The following is a 17368-nucleotide window of genomic DNA, read 5'->3' on the forward strand; positions in this document are numbered from 1 at the left end:
CTGGAAAGGCCCTTGGAGGCCTCTGAGCTCAGTTTTCTTTGTTTTACTGACCTGGAACCCAAGGCACAGAGAGGGAAAGTGACTTGCCCAAGATCACACTGCAAGTGGGGTAGGAGCCAAGCTAGAATCAGAGCTCCTGGTACCCAAGGGTGGCATCCTGCTCTGGTCCCTGCAACCTCTGGGATCAGCTCCTTGGATCCAGGCCTTCTGGGTGTGCTGGGTGTTAGGGTGGCCTCAGCCCAGGTGGCTCCTACCATAAGAACTTTCTCCCAGCTGCTGGGGAAAAGTAGCCTGTCCAAGAAAGGACCCTGAAAGCCAGCCCAATGAGGAGAGCCAAGTCAATAGGACACTACAGTCACCTACAGAACCCTGGAGCCCCTGTGTCAACCCGGCTTCGGCTGGGAGGAGGACACACACCGGTAGCCTTGGGTTCCGTCCTGAGGGGGACCGTGGAGTGACACAGCTCCCCAGGCCCACGGTAGCTCCTCCCCATGTCACCAAGGGGAGGTGGGGACACAAAGTCTTCACTGTACAGTGGGGGAGCAAGGGGGCTCTTAACCCAGCCTGGCTCGCTGCCTCCTCCCTCCTTCCCCCTCTCCCTTGCCACCCCCCCCACGTGAATGAGCACAACAGGAACTAAGGAGCTTTGCCTGTGCCACAGGCACGTGTGCATGTGTGCATGTGTGTACGTGTGTGCATGTGTGTGCTAAGCTTCAGCTCGCACGCAATTATGAAGCAGATGTTTAATTACTACCTGAGTGTTATTAATCAACACGATTAATACACAACCCATACCACATAATTACTTTGCAATTACACCGAAACGAAATATTTTATTGCTGAGGGTTTGCTAATTACCCGGCCTTGCCAAAGGACAGGTATAATGGGCAGCAATTTCGCTTCCTTCCCTCCCTCCCTCCTCCGCCGCCCGTCTCCCCCATTAATCTCCAGGGCAATGTCCCCACCACAGAGAACGGGGGAGCAGAGGCGGGCTGCGGGGATGCAGCCCTTTGCACCCGGGTTCATGGGACTCCTAAATCGTCCTTGTCCTCTCCTCTCAGCCCCCCTCCCCCTGGCTTGCACTGGGTGATATGCTATATGTTGGCAAATTGAAGGCCAATAAAAAAAAAAAAAAAAGAAAGAAAATAATGCATGTCCTTCCCAGAACTGAAGACAGCCTCCTGCAGGCCTGCAGCTGGGGCAGGGGTGACCTGGGGAGGCTCTGCAGGTAGCTGCCTGGGCCGGAATCCTAGCCCGACCATGACGGGCCGTGTGATCCCAGTCACATGAACGGTGCCTCTGTTTCCCCACGTGTAACATGGAGACAATAACAGTAATTGCCTCTGGGTTTCTTTTGCTCATTGAATGTGATACGAGGCAGACAGCACTTAGCACAGCGCCCTGCACAGAGGAAGGCTTCGCTAATACCTACTATTGTTCTCATTTGCCCAGAAATGGCTCCTCCACAAATCCTCCCAATCACCAGTCTCCCAAAGGTTCAAGTGTGTGGATTCCCCCCCCCACCCCGTCTCTCCCCCACCCCAACAGCTCAGTCCCATGTACTTAGAAACATCTCCTCGCCTTGCCCCCTTCCCACTACGTGCCACCTCCAGGGGTTTCACCTCCCCCATCCACCCCTGTGTGCCCTCTTCTGGCCCACAGCCATAGCCTTTACACGGTGCCCCTGCTGCCCTCACCCCACCCCACCCTCCACTGGGAAGGGAGACAGAGTTTCAGGAGTCGAGTTTGGACCAGGCCACTCTCCCCCGCAGTGGTCCACCTCCCCCTCTGGGGTTTTTGGTCCCAAAAGATCACTCATGCCCCAAGCTCCCCTTCATTTCTTAGGGCACTAGCATAGCCCCAGCAATTAAGCTTTTGATGAAGAATGAATAAATGTCTAGCTAGATTTTAGAGGCATCCATGTCCACCAAGCTGGAATGTCCCAGAGCATTTTATAAGCCTGCGTGTCTCCCCAGACTTGGGGTTTCTCCTTCACTGTTCACGTCCACACCATCCTGGTTTCCTCCTACTTGCCCTGATAAACGTCCTCCCTAAACCCAGCTACATTTAAGAATGGTCGATCTTTTAGGGCACCATAAACGTCCCTGCCAAGCAAAGAGACTGCATAAGGATGCTCAGATGCAGGGCTACTATATGGTCCATTTGGGAGATGAGCGTAAGGGACATTGTGATAGCCCCCAGCACGGATGGTGGTGCTGGAGAAGGAACCAAGGGAGGAGTGAGCATGTGTGCATGCGGGCATGGTGTGTACATGCTACTTCTGAGCATGCATTGACTTTCAGTTACCAAAATATTAAGTAGTGTGGGCCGTTCAATCACTCAATAAATGTAGGATGTTGGGGCTCTGGAGTCAGACCACTGGTGACACAGTCCTGTCCCTACCCAGACGAAGCCGTGTGACTTCGAGCTAATGCCTTGACTTCTCTGAGACCTCAGTTCTTTGTCATCACATGGGACTATCGTAGCTCCTACGAATAGAGTTGCTGTGAGGATGTCATGCACACTTTTGTCAGTTCCTGGCACATGGAAAGAGCCAGACCAATGTTAGCTATTTTGTTACTATTATCAATAAAAATAACAAGCCCTGGGAATATAGAAACTCCAGGCCTAAAGCAGAACATGGTGAAGAGAACCAGATCAGCAGTGGAGAAGACCCTGCAGGAACATTCCAATGCACGGTGATGAGTGAGATTCGTTTGTCATTCATTCATTTGCTCATTCCCTCGGCCGACACTCCCTGAGTGCCTCCTGTGCAAGTCACTGTGTCAGGCACCGGGGAGGGCAGGGGGACTCTGGCGCTGTCTCTGCAGTGAGGCCCAGCACGGCTCACAAACAGCTGGCAGAGGGCAGAGAAAGTCCTAAACCACTCCCTGCTGTCTCCCCAAAGCCTCAACTGCCTGGCACGCCTGGAGGCTAGATGGACAGACTGGGGGTGGTGTGGGGGGGGGAGGCAGCTCCTGGGGCGGTAGGCTCAGTTCCACCAGCAGGAGGAGAAGAGAAAGGAGGTGTGCTGGGAGGCCTGGGATAGAAGCCTGGGCCAACGGGGGGGCCAACCAAAACTCCTGGAGGGGGCCATGGGGACCATCCAAGTCCTGGGTTTTCCTCCATTGTCTGCAGTTCAAGCCTTGGTCTTGGGGTTCTGAAACCCCCTCCCGGGAAGCTGATGCAAAGGTTTCTAGGGAGCTTGGGATCATCCACTTCTCTTGCCTGGGACTTGCATAAAGCTCCCTGCTCAGCCACAAGGCAAGGCCACAGGTCAGCTGCTCTGGCCACCGACCTCCGAGTGGCAGCGGAGGCAGGATGAGCCCAGACAGAAAACAGGAAGCGGGCCCACTCCAGGTAGGTGCAGGGAGGGACGCGCAGGGCCAGGATGCAGGAGGTGACCTGGGCACGGCCACTCCTCGGCTGCCAGGCACTCAGGCTGCATGTGATGAAGGCAACGGGGAAGAGGAGCTTCCTTCCACTCCCCATGGGCGTCCCATGCCCTCTGCCCCTGCCACGACCCGGCTCTTCACTCACACCCGGGCACACGCTCGTGCACTCTGGCACTTTGCCTCTCCCATCAGTGGCTGCGGCTGAATTTGAAGATCACACACTATGAGACCTCAACGCCTTACATGAGCCTGTCTGGGCCTCGGTTTCGTGGTCTGTAAAGTGGGGACAATGGCCCTTCTCATTCCCAGAGGGAAATGAGAAGACACAAGGATATTGCCCCGTGTGACATCTGGGGCCGAACATGCCTCGATAAGTGGCAGCTATTATTAGTATTTCAGTTATAGCTCCAAGCACATCCTGGGAAAACCCCAACCAGGAGGCTTCCTTGGCCCTCTGTGCCATCCTCTGGTCACCAGGGACCCTGGGAAGCGGCTGACCTTCATCCTGGTCCCCACTGGGGTGGTGTGAGGCTCTCCCAGGCCCTTGGCAGCCCCAACCCTGATGAGAGATTTTTCCAGACACCCCGCAGCCACACACAGACATGGCTTGGGAGTTGACATTAGTTCTCTGGACAGTGGTCATTCCTCGGAGCCATGGGGAAAGCAGCCTGGCGTTATTAGAGATTCTAACGGCCCCTGAAATGTGTTGTTTCTTACCAGCAGAATGTATTCCTATATCACTTGTGAAACAACAGCAGGAATAAATCATTCATCCGGAGACAAACACCTCTGGGGAAATCCAGGCCGTGGCCGACCCCAACGCTGAAAGCTTTGGCTGTGTTTCTCATTCCTGGAGGAACCGAGCTGGGAACACTGGCCTCCTCTCTCCTCCCGGGGGAGGGGGGTTATCAGGGATCAGATACTCGACCATGGGCCTGTACGAGGGCAGATGCTCATTTGGGCCAGGCCAGGCAGGAGAGACCCCACCCTGGAAAGGTCTCTAAGCAGGCCAGGCAGTGAGGGCAGGAAGCCGGCTCCTCCCACCTAATGGGGTGCTGAGGCCTACTGTGCGCCAGCCCAATGCAGCTGCTGTCCACGTGGCATCTCATGTGTGTTTTCTGCCCAATTCTGAAGGAAGGGATTACGGGGCATCTCGCTGCTGTACCCCAACCCCTTTCCTGGATGGTGCTCCCCTCTCTCGACATGTGGTGCTGCCTTGCTGGCTGCAAAAGGCTCCACCCCACCTGCTTTGGGGGCACCACTGGCTCCTGGCTGTTTGCAGCCACTTCACCTAGAGATGCCTGGGAGGCTACATCCCCATCCCCATGCCAGGCCTGGCCTGGAGTCCCAGTGCTGGGTACAAACTCCGCGATGCCATTCACTCTCCAGGGTCCCTCTTGGAATCCGGTTGAAGCTAGATTGCACTTGAACCCCACACCTGCTGAGCTTCTTCTTCAGCCTGGCCCTGCTCCCTCGCCGTGTGCGGGTCTCTCTCAAGAAGCCTCCCTCGGTGATTCACTTTCTCAACCATGGCCACTCAGGTTCTGCTTCTAGGGAGCCACCCCTAGACAGGAGGAGCTGTCTCCTAAAGGAGACAGACATGGCTCCTGCCTTCATGACACTCAATGCCCAGCGGGAGTGACACTGGGCCACCATGACATGGTCCCTTTGACCATGACCGTTGCTCCCTGACCCCCACTGCCATCAACATTAAGAGTCTACGACACACTGTGTGCACCCACTTTCCTTCCTGATCTCATTGAATATCAGCCACAGCCCAGCCAAGAGGGTTTGTTACTATAGATGAGGAAACGGGCTCAGACCGACTAGAATTTGTCCAAGGTCACTCGCAGCTCGTGCATGGCTGCACTTGGATTGGAACTCAGTCCTGCCTGACCACTGGGCCCCAGCACTTGCCTCCCACCAACAAAGAGCATCTGAATACTACGTGGGGTGGGGAAGCCCAGTGTTAGGGCCACCCCTGGGCAGAGCTCGCCCGTCCCCCTCTGCTACCTCGTGTGACTCCTGGGCCATGGGGCTCAGGGGACTGCAGACTGGGGACTCTCCCTCCCTCTCAAATAGTTTTCCTTGACGCTGGCTCATCCCGCGCCCACCACCCCCAAGTTCCGTTATGTCTCAGACTTTGCAGCTCAGCCAGGCGGGTTACAGGCAGGGAATGAGGATGTTTACCTGTTAATTTGGTTCCTGAGCCCCTGCTGTTTGCCAAGCCTGAGCAGCCCCACAGAGGGCTGGGAAAGGAGGAGGGGAGAGAGGGATACGCAGCAAATGGGGCACACCGCATAGGCAGTCCCTGGGGGCTTCCCGCGGGGGGTGGGGGTCCAGGGGAGCCAGGAAGGGCAACCGGTCCCCTGGGCACCAACCACCCGCTCACTCTGTCCCATTCTTGGTGGGGAAAGGGCCGAACACCTCAAAGAGCCCAAAGCTCAGGGGAAGAGCTGCACTTTGCCAGGTGGAGGTGACCCCTGCCCCCTCAGCCTCCCCTCTCACAGCCATCGGCCTTCCTTAACACGGCCTCTCCCTCATGCATCTTGAGCCCTCAGGACCCTGGGCATCGTGCGTCATTCAACGCTCAAATCCTTTCCCATCCACCCTGTGTGAGGTAGTGTCACTATCATGCCCATTTCACAGATGTAGAAACTGAGTTTCCAAGAGGCGATATATCCTCAACAAGTTCAATGGGGCATTACCACATGACCCCGTGATCCCACTCCTAGGTATATACCCCAAAAGGACGAGGGCGGGGGCTGACCAGACCTGTCACGCATGTTCACAACAGCCAGAAGGTGGGAAAAGCCCAACTGTCCATCAACAGATGAATGGATAAACAGGTCAGTGTGATACATCCATATGGTGGGATAGTATTAGGCCAGGAAAAAGGAATGAAGTCAAGTATGGGTACATATTATTATAACATGCGATGGCCCTTCAGAACAGGACGCTGAGTGAAAGAAGCCAGACACAAAAGGGCAAACCCTGTATGATTCCATCTGTATGATGTGTCTAGAATAGGGAAACCAGTATGGATGGAAAGCAAATGAATGGCGGCCAAGGGCTGGGAGGAGGGGCCTTGATGTGGACAGTGTTGCCTTTTGGAGTGATAAAAATGTTCTGGAACGAGACAGAAAGTGTGGTTGCACAACACTGAGAACAGACTAAGTACGACTGAAGTATTCGCTTCGGGTAACCCCATGTGATGTGAGGTTTGCCTCAAGGAAAAACTGAGAAAGGAAGAGTGGGGGAAGAGGAGACGTCACTCCCCAAAGGTCACGAGCTGGGAAGCAGGATTCCAGCCTCACACTTGGGTCGCTGTGGCTGTGGGGCCTGTGCCCTTGGCCGTCATCGTCCGTGGCCTGCCTTGAGCTTTCCTGCCCCCGGGCCTTTGCTTCTGCTGTGGCCTCCGCCAGGCAGGCCCTCCCTCCCCAGTTTGGCTGGCAATATCCTACCCATTTTTATCAACGGCCTGGATCAAAAGCCATTCCTGCACCCGCAGCCCTTCCCAACCTCCTTCCCAACCTCCTCAGGGTCCTTTCCACCTCAAAGCCCCACGGCCCCGTGCCCGTCCATGGCCAGCTCCCCCGTCAGCCTCCTGCTGGACCTGGCACTGCCCAGGCCTCTCCTTCGCACTGCCCCCACTGCCCCACCGGCCTCAGAGAATAACCACACTCACAGGGTCCTCGCCAGGGTTAAACAATATTAATGCCTGCCGAGTTCTGAGCTCTGTGCTTGGCATGCAGTAAGCACTCAATAAATGGGGGTTGTTAATGGGCTGGCTTCACTCCTGAGGGGCTGGGACCTGCTGATTCATCTCTGCTTCGCTGGCACAGACCCTGCTCCCATAGGGGACGTCCCCGAGTGACAGTGGGATGGAAGGGGAGAGCAGACAAATGCCCCGGAAGAGTAGGCACTTTCCCACCTGCTTTCCCACCGGGCAGGCAGCCTGTGTTGGTTCACAGTTTAGGATCTGTGTGACTCCATTTCCCCTAGGCCAGGCGGGCCGCAGCACACACACACCCAGAGCCGGCTGCTTCCGTGAAGTGTCTGAGGCTCCCTGGACCTGCAAGCCTGGACTGCGCTGTGGTGTTTTGCTCCACGAGGCATTTCTACCACCAGGTTCTGTGGCTCCAGAAAAATCAGAAGTTCCAGCCTCTCGGAAGACGGGTCCCTTGCCACCCGCTCCCCCTACCCCATCAAATCACAGACCTAGTGCAAATCCCAGCTGGCAGGGACACTGACATTCATTAGACAGACTCCTCATCAGACACCTGAGATGTCTGCGGGGCGTGGGGGCCGAGGTGTGGACTGGGGACCAGTCAGCTTTGAGCTGGAATGCTGGAGTCGTGGAGCGGGGAAGGATTTGGATTCTGACACTTCCTGGCTTTGCCCGACAGGAAATGCTGGACAGGTCAGGTAATCCCTCTGAACCTCAGTTTCCTCATCAGTAAAATAGAGATAGTAGGAGGACCTACACCTCGCAGGGCCATCGTGTGCAAAACGCTCAGGGCGGTGCTGGCTCCACCAACGCAGCAATGATTATGAGTGTTATTATTCCCATTTTATTTTATTTTTTTAAAAAGATTTTATTTATTTATTCATGAGAGACAGAGAGAGAGAGAGAGGCAGTGGGAAGCAGGCTCCATGCAGGGAGCCCGACATGGGACTCGATCCCAGGTCTCCAGGATCACACCCTGGGCTGAAGGCGGCGCTAAACCGCTGAGCCACCAGGGGCTGCCCTTATTCCCATTTTATTGATCCAATGACTGAGGCCCAGGAAGGTCAGAAGGAGTTCTGGGAGAGTCACAGAATCCCCAAGCTGATGCTTTATTCCTCTTAGCAAGCCCGTGTTTCACTTATTCACTCATTCATTCATTCATCTATGATTTTATCTAGTTATTTGACAGAGCACAAGCAGGTGGAACGGCAGGGAGAGGGAGAAGCAGGCTCCCTGCTGAGCAAGGAGCCCGACACAGGGCTCAATCCCAGGACCCCAGGATCATGACCTGAGCCAAAGGCAGATGCCCAACCGACTGAGCCACCCAGGCACCCGAGGTGGTGTTTCAGATGAGAACCACTCAAGACGGCCACTGCTGCCTTGGCAAACTGCCCCTGGGTTTGGCATTGGTGACAGCTCAGCCTGCAGGGTAGAAATGCCACCGGCTGTGCTTACTCACGTCTGTGTGAACTGTGTGCCACGGCGGGGGTCAAGGGAGACAGCATGGTGGGCAGGAAGAACACAGGGTTGAGAAGCAAAAGACCGGGGTTCAGGCAGGGGCTCACCCTTTCCTGGCCAGGTGACCTTGGGAAAGTCACAGATCCAGGCTTCTGTCCACAAAGTTCTCTTGGTCTGATATGCCATATCCTGCGTGCCGAACTCCTACTCATCCCTCAAGACCCAGTTCACATGTTGCCTCCAATGCGAAGCCTCCAGCTCTCCCAGGGCAAGGTGGCCACGATTGTGCCATGCTCCTACTGCATTTTCTTCATCTCTGCAAGCTCTCCAGGGGCAGGGACTGTGTCTGGTTAGTTCTCTGCAATATTCACTGAGCATGGTGCCCAGCATGTAGTAAACACTCACCTGACCACGAACCTCTCTCTTCCGGCACCCTGCCCTGAACGCTGGCCTGAGACATGCGCCTTACTCACTAGACTTTGAATGCCCAAGCACACGACTCATTCAACAGCATCCGCCTGCCCAGTTCTGAGTCAGTCTTCAGCAAAATTCAACTGAACATGATCTCATAACTGTCGCCCTGCTTATTACCTCGCTGGCTTCAACTAAGAAATATGTAGTAAGACAACCATCATGGAAGTGGTTTATCAAAGAGAATTATATGCATGTAAGGTAATAGCATTAGGAATAATTCCAAATACCAGATAGTGTTGCTTTGCAGTATGCTTCGGAAGCTCCTCCGAATGGGCAACGGAATCTTCGAGTCGAAGATGCTACGAAGTTCACTTCAAACAAAACAAGGTGGCCAAGTTAGGATGTCCCCACATAGGGGAAAGCAAGAAGACGTGGACCTCCCAGATCTTGCCTCTCGGCTTGGCTGGAGATGGAGGGAAGAAGGAAACCTCCTTTCTCGCTGACACCCAGAGCGGAAAGAGAGAGAGGGCTTTGGGATCGGAGGAATCCAGCCCAGCCATTTGCCAACCCTGAGATCTTGGGCCAGCTCCTTAAGCCTCTTACTGACAGGCGTGGGGGTATGGAGAGGTGGAGGGTGAGGATGTGCATCTCACTAAGTGGTGAGGAGCTTTATGGTAGGTGAGGTAGTCAGACATGTGGAGCACCAGGCTGGCCATGAGGAAGGTCTCCATAAACACTCATTCTCTTCCCTCTTAAACTATCCTTGGGCACCATTCAGGGACTGCAAAAGGGGCGCCTGGGTGGCTCAGTTGCTGAAGCATCTGACTCTTGGTTTTGGCTCATATCATGATCTCGGCGGGTAGTCTGCTTCCTCTTTCCCTCTGTCCCTCCCCCTGCTCTCTCTCTCTCTCTTATAAATAAAATAAATCTTAAAAAAATAATAAAAAGAGAGAGAGAGAGAGGAGCCTGGGTGGCTCAGTGGTTTAGCATCTGCCTTTGGCTTAGGGCGTGATCCTGGAGTCCGGGATTGAGTCCCACATCAGGCTCCCTGCATGGAGCCTGCTTCTCCCTCGGCCTGTGTCTCTGCCTCTCTCTCTGTGTCCCTCATGAATAAATAAATAAAATCTTTTTTAAAAAAATTTAAAAAAAAAAGAGAGTGAAAAAGCAAACCATAGACTGGGAGAAGTATTTGCAATACAAATGCATGACAAAAGACTTGTATCCAGAATATATAAATAACTTGGACAAATCCATAAGAAAACAATAAAACAACCCGGTTTAAAATTGGGCAGGGGAGAGGTCACCTCCGGACAGGACTGAAGATACCCGAGTAGTCAACGAGCACATGAAAAGGTACCCGCATAATTACTCACCAGGGACATGCAAATAAAAACCACACTAAATTGTCACTACAGAGCCACCAGTTGACTAAAACCAAACAGATGGATGATACCAAGTGTGTTGGGGGGGGAGGTGGAACAATTAGAACTTTCCCACACTGCTGGCAGGACTGTCGGATGGCACAACCATTCTATCTGGCAGCATGTATAAAAGCTCGCTGTGGGGACACCTGGGTGGCTCAGTGGTTGAGAGTCTATCTTCAGCCCAGGGTGTGATCCCGGGGTCCTGGGATCGAGTTCCACATGGGGCTCCCCATAGGGAGCCTGCTTCTCCCTCTGCCTGTGTCTCTGCCTCTCTCTCTCTCTCTCTGTGTCTCCTGTGAATAAATAAAATCTTTTTTTAAAGATTTATTTATTTATTTATTCATGATAGACATAGAGAGAGAGAGAGAGAGGCAGAGACACAGGCAGAGGGAGAAGCAGGCTCCATGCCGGGACCCCAACGTGGGACTTGATCCCAGGACTTCAGGATCACATCCTGGGCCAAAGGCAGGCGCCAAACCGCTGAGCCACCCAGGGATCCCCAATAAATAAAATCTTAAAAAAAGCTCACTGTGTGCCCGCCCTGTGACCACTCTGCATGTCCACTGTGTCACATACCCAAAGCAATGCCTGCAAGTGCCCACAAGAAGACATGGACTTGAATGTGTGTCCCAGCCTTATTTACAAGCATCCAGAGTGGGACACAACTCAACGCCCATCCACAGAAGAATGGATGAATAATCTAGATGGTGGTCACTCAGTGTATTAGGGAGACCACTAGGCTGTATGCACTTTACTGTCTATATATTATACAGTATAGCTACACTTAACATCAAAATAGGATTTTTTTAAGAAAAATTACTAGAATAGATGTCAAACTGGATTGAACTCTCTCAAAGCCCCACCAGCCCAATCATCTCATGATTCTCAGAGCCTGGAGAACGATTCTCAGGTTGGAACTCGGAAAGCCTGTGCTCATTCTGTTCTTTCTCTTCCCATCACGGTCATCTGGCTTGCCTGGAGGGGCCCCTTCTCTTGCTCCCTCTCCCTCTCTGACTTTGTATGACTCGGTCAGCCACTCCTGGTCTCATCACCCCATCTGCAAAAAAAAAAAAAAAAAAAAAAGGGACTTGCCTCCTGGACTCCCCTCCAAGTAGAGAACTGTGGTCATGCACGGAAAATGCTCTGTGCATCACAGAGCAAAAATGCTAAATGCATTCCCAGAATTGCTAGCAGATGTATCTTTGCAAATTAGGCAGAATTGTAGTTATGATGGTGAGGGTGCGGTTTAAAAAAAAAAATCAAGCTTGGCCCTCATGTGTTTCTGCAGCATGAAGGGATCTAAGACAATGGCCACGGAGCAGAAGCCATCATAGGAAACGGACAGCTCTGGGTTTGGCCTGGGAGGGCACGGATGCTGGCACGGTCCCTCAGGCTGTCAGGCCAGAGCCGGACAGGGCTCATCCTTGAAGGAGACAGAGGTGGTGCCAAGCCTGGGGCTTCCATCAGCCCCTCAAAGGAAGGAGCATTGCACCTGAAGTCTAAGATCCTGGGTTCAAGGCTGCTTTGGCCCTGGTGTGCTGCTTCCTGGCCACCTGCTTGCCACCTGTGGCGCCCCCATTCCCCACTTCACAATAAAGGGGAGGGCTGGATCATAGTTAGAGATCCTTCCAATTATACCTGTTTGTGAACTTACAAATTGCTCACTTTTTTTTTTCAAGATTTTATATATTTATTTGAGAGAGAGAGAGAGAGAGAGAATAAGCTGTGGGGAGGGGCAGAGGGAGAGAGAAGCAGATTCCCCTGACGAACAGGAAGCCCAACCTGGGGCTCCATCCTAGGACTCAGATCATGACCTGAACCAGAGGCAGATGCTTAACAGACAGAGCCACCCAGGCGCCCCACAAATTGCTTATTTCTTAACATCAAAATCACATCATGTCTCTCCCTGCTTAAAACCTTACGTATGGCTTCATATTAGAGTTAGGACAAAATCCAAACCCACGAACAAGTCCTCTTTCCATCCTTGGACCCTGGAACCCACTCCTGCCCCAGGGCCTTTGCCCATATAGCCCTCTCAACCGGGAACCCTACTCTCCCCAGCTCTGCACGCCCAGCCTTTGCCTGCTTTACAGGACCTGCTCAGGGGTTCCTTCTTGGGTGCTTTCCCTGACCAGATAAAGCAGCCCCTTGTTGTTCCTTTTCCCACCTTTCTACTTCCACAGCATGTAGTCATTTGATGAATCCGTGGCTGCCTTATAAGTTCTATGCAGGCAGCCACTGCGTCTGTCATTGTTAAACCCTGGCCCATACGCAGTAGATGCTCAATAAATTTTTATGCATTTTTTAATCCTCCCAGGCAGCTCCAGAGCTCCGGCTACTCTCAGGGGCTCACGTCAGTTTTCTGAAGGGAAGGGTACACCTGGGTGCCGAGGGCCCATCAGGTACCGCGGGGGATTCCAGGCTCCCTGCAATCTTGTGCCACTGAATTCTCACTCACAGCCCTCGGAGACAGAAGTAGGAGGGAAACGGAGGCTCAGAGCAGTGAAGAGATGTGGCCACCGTCACATACCCCAGGAGGCCGGGGCTGGGAGACAGCCGGCTCTGTGCCACGCGCTGGCATGTGACTTGGTCTCTCCGGGCTGTGCTTTTCTCGCCCGTAAAGTGGGGCTCAGATCTCCTGCCTGAACTACAAGCTGTGTCATGATCAAGCAGGATAATTAACGTGGGAGGCTCTGCGTGCTGTCAGCGGCTCGCAGAGGCACCCACGTGGACAAGGAGCCTGAGGCCTGCCCCCGCCCCCGTCCCTGCCCCTGCCCCCGCCCCTGCCCCTGCCCCTTCTGTATGTGGCCATACCCAGGAGGGAAGCAGAGCCTTGTGGAGGAGCCCGCTGCCCCGACTGGAATCCGGCTCCATCCCTTCAGAGCCCGGTACCCTCGGGCGCACCCATCATTTAGCTCCTTTGAACTCCAGTTGTCTCCTCTGCAAAATGAGAATAATTCCCTCCCCCTGGGGGCTATTATGAGCATTAAGGGAGATCACCTAGAAAAAAGGGCTTTATTCCTCCCAGAGCACTGTGCACATGTGGCTCCTCTTTTGATGTCTGAGGACATCTAGCTACCATTCTATCAAAGTCCCCCCTGGAAAGAGAGGCGCCTCCCCAGGTGAACCGAGCAAGGACACTCAAGCTGCCCGCCCCCACCCAGCCCCACGCACGGAGCCCTCAGCGCAGGCCAGACACGGCAGGACGTCCTCCCCAGGCAGTCTCCTCAAGTGCCCAGCGCTGCATCATTATCAGCCCCACTTTACAGATGAGAAGACTGAGCCCCAGGTGGACTGTGTAACCTTGCTCAGGTTCCCCAGCTGCGGAAGTGAGGCTTTCCTCCCCTGGAGCACGTGGCAAGGCAGCCCCCTTGTTGCCTGTAGAGCAAACCCCTGCTGGCCTGGGATAGCACTCACTTTTGAGGCAGCCGTGCCCTCTGGGGAGGTCCTGGGCACGAGGACAGCCACCCACCCGAGTGCGGCATCCAGGAAAAGGGAGGCTGCTTGGGAGGACCAGATTCAGCTCCCGGCCCAGAAGAACCATCTAGACCAGAGAGCCTCGAGGAATAAGCACACCACACCCGGCTTGGCCTCCCTCGGCTGACAGTCACCGGCCTGGCCTGCCCTCTGGCTGCCTCCCTGCTAGGAAAGGTCTCTCCCCAGGCCTCTAAGTGGCCCCCGACACCTTGTCACCCCCTCCTCTGCGTGCTCAGTTCTGCAGGGCTGCTGGTCTTGGCAAGTAGACCACATCAGTGGACCGAGAGAAGGCAGCTGCTGGGTGCGGGAGGGGGTGGCAGAAAGGGACCCTCAGAGCAGAGGGACCCTGGGGCTGGGGAGAGAGGGAGGCAGGGAGAGGCAGGAGCAGGCTAGAGGAGAGGGAAGAACGGTAGAGGGATTCGGATCCAGGAGAGGATGTGCAGGGGGAGACAGACGTAAGGACACACAGGGGAGCCGCATGGGAGGGCAAGGGGTGGGCCAGAGACCCCGGAGCAGAAGAGCTTCGAGAGGAACTCCGCGAGAGGCAACTAGGCCGACACAGGGTCCGTGTTCGGCCTGGTCCCAGACAGCAGGGGGGACGTGGATTCCCCTTGCAGGAGGCAGGGCAGGCAGGCTGCTTGGAGAGGGGTCAGGACGGGCAGCCGGGACCCCGGGGTCCGAGCCCCAGCGCTCTGCGCGGCGGGGCAGCTCCCCGGGAGGCAGAATGAGCAGGGTCGTGGGGGTGCGTCCAGGGCGGCGCTGATCGTAACAGCCAAGGCGCCGGCAGCCGCCTGTGGTCCTGGGTCCTCCAGAGAGACAGGCCAGCGGGGATACACGTGTATACACGTCGGGACATCTCTTTGAAGGAAGCGGCTGACGCTACTGTCCGGGCAGGCAAGTCTGGAAGCCCAGGGCAGGCGCTGGGCTGGGAACAGGCAGGAGTCAGTGCCGGGTCCGGAGGGAGAATTCGTTCTTTTCTGGGAAACCTCAGGTTTTGCTCTCGAGGCCCTTCTCCACACCAAGAGTCTACTGATTAAAGACGCTGGCAGCGACCACAAACCCCCTGGTGGCAATGCCCGGATCGGGGTTTGGGCCAGACGCTGGGTGCTGGAGCCTCGAGACGCTGACACCGCGCACCACCTGGGGCTGCCGCCAGGAATTAGCACAAGTTCAGTGGCTTCAAACAACACACACTTATTACCTTATAGGTCTGAGGGGCTCTAGGGAGATTCATCTCCTCTGCCTCTTCCAGAGTCCACCTGGGTGCCTCCTGGGCCCTTTCTCGAACGGTGCATCCACTCTTTCTCAGACTGGATCCCTCGGACCCTCTCCTTCTGTCACCAAACCTCCCTCTTCCTCCACACAAGGACCCGTGTGATTAGATTGGCCCTGCCTGGATGATCCAGGAGACTCTCCCCACTCAAGATCTTTAACATGATCCCATCCACAAAGTCCATTTAGCCAGGTAGGAAAAAATATTCACAGGGCCCAGGGAGGAGAACGGGGACATCTTTGGGTTGGGTGGGGGTGGGGGCATTAGTCTGTCTACCACTCCACTCAAATGCTTGTCGGGAATGGAGGGGACATGTTTTGGTGCCTCCACCCACCCATGAAATACGATGCACCCGTGAGAAGAGATGAGCTGGGCTCTAGATTACTTTCCCAGCAGAATCAGGGCCCCAGGAGCAGTCCAGATGTCCAGGGAAAACTCGAGAAAGAATCTCAGGAATGAAGAACAAGATGCCAGCTTCGAACTCCCAAGAACTATGACATCTGATGAAGAATGTACCTACTCCAGCCCTGACGCTGTACGCCCTGTGCACCTGCAGGTCAGTGTCCTAACCTCTCTGTGACTCTTCCTGAAGGATCTTCATGAACAGATCCTGAGACTAGGCCCCACGTGCTGCACACTCACTGGGGCTAGCTGGGAGCTTCGCACACCACAGCAGCACTGTCAGGGCTCCTCACAGGGCCCCCTTCTTCCGCAGAGGGCCTGGACCTACCACCCTCACGGACTGCCTTTGGGCGACTGGAGCCTTCTGTCCTGTGCCCTGGGAGCCAGAAGTGCCTGGAAGCTCACATCTCTCTCCCCACCACATGCAGATGGCCCTTAGCCAGTGTCTGAGGGTGTAGGAGGATGAAAGCTCAGCTCCCTTGTCTCAAGTTAAGGCAAACCCTTGGAGGTGCAACCCTTGAGGTCAGACCGGTGTAGCCTCTGGCAGACTGTGCCTGGCACTGCTCCCTTCCTTGGCTTCCTCTCTTTCCCTGTCCTGCTCCCCCAACTCTCTTTCTGGTTTCTTCTGGAACTCACTCCTAATAAATCCTCCATCCACAAATCCTTGCCTCGAGTCTTCCTCTGGGTCATCTGGACCAGGATACACATGTTATCCTCTTTAACAGCAACCCTGTGAGCTGTGTGCTATGATTATTCCCATTTCTTGGATGAAGAAACTGAGGCCAGAGAAGTTTAGCGATATGCCCAGGTTACAGGGTACGTAAGTAGCTGAGCAGGATTTGAAACCACACCAAGCCCGCGGGCCCGGCCTTCTCTCTCTAAGACACCCCCAGCTCCTCGGAGACATGAGACAATGAAGGAGGGGGTGTTGGGGAGATGCATTTAGGGAAGGACGACAGATGAAAACACCCTGTGGGGCCTTGGAGCTCATTGAAGTTTAAAAAAAAAGAAAAGAAAGATTCATCATTTGCCAACTCAGGCATGCACCGTGTGATCTGAAACCCAACCGGTGCGCCTCACCCTGCGGCTGCCTCTTCCCCTCCTCTCCTGAGAAGGAACTCGGGTGTCTCTCCCCGTTGGAGCTCAGGCAGGGATCTGTGGTTCCCAGGGGAGGAGGGAGGCTCCAGGGGCTGTTGGAACCGGGTCCTTGGGCCAGAGCAGCGGGGGACAGGCTGGAAAGGAGCCAACAGCTTGCAGTTCCATGGCCCGATCCCCCTGCACCACCTCCCCATGGGTCCTTCTGAAAAGGAGGAAAAGAATCATAAAAAGCCACCTGGGTGGATCAGCCGTTGAGCATCTGCCTTCTGCTCAGGGTGTGATCCCAGGGTCCTGGGATCGAGTCCCACATTGGGCCCCCCTCTGGGAGCCTGCTTCTCCCTCTGCCTGTGTCTCTGCCTCTCTCTGTGTCTCTCATGAATAAATTAATAAAATCTTAAAAAAACTAAAATAAAAAGCCTCATCTTCGCTCCTGGCATCTCATGGTTTTAAGGTTTAAGCCCTGGAAACAAAGGCTGAGCCGTGGGCGGAAGTGGCTGGGCAGAGGGTACAGCAGGAATTAATGACCTCCCAGCCACTGTCACCAATTCCTTTTCTGCACATTATCTACCTGCCCAGGAGGCCCCATCGGGAGGGCGGGGGGTTATGGGTAAAGCCACCTCCCCACCCATATGGGCGTGAGCACGTAATTGCAGATGATCAGGAACAGAGAGAGGCGTGTCTTTATTCCCCTGCATGT

The 17368-nt window shown here is 54.7% G+C and overlaps 1 protein-coding gene across 1 annotated transcript in view; it reads right to left on the minus strand.

Moving 5' to 3' along the window:
- Nucleotides 1–17368, minus strand: part of TSPAN18 (tetraspanin 18) — a 185850-nt gene that overhangs the window by 65600 nt on the left and 102882 nt on the right.

Source organism: Canis lupus, chromosome 18 (assembly GCF_011100685.1).
Source record: "Canis lupus familiaris isolate Mischka breed German Shepherd chromosome 18, alternate assembly UU_Cfam_GSD_1.0, whole genome shotgun sequence".
Taxonomy (NCBI): Eukaryota; Metazoa; Chordata; class Mammalia; order Carnivora; family Canidae; genus Canis; species Canis lupus.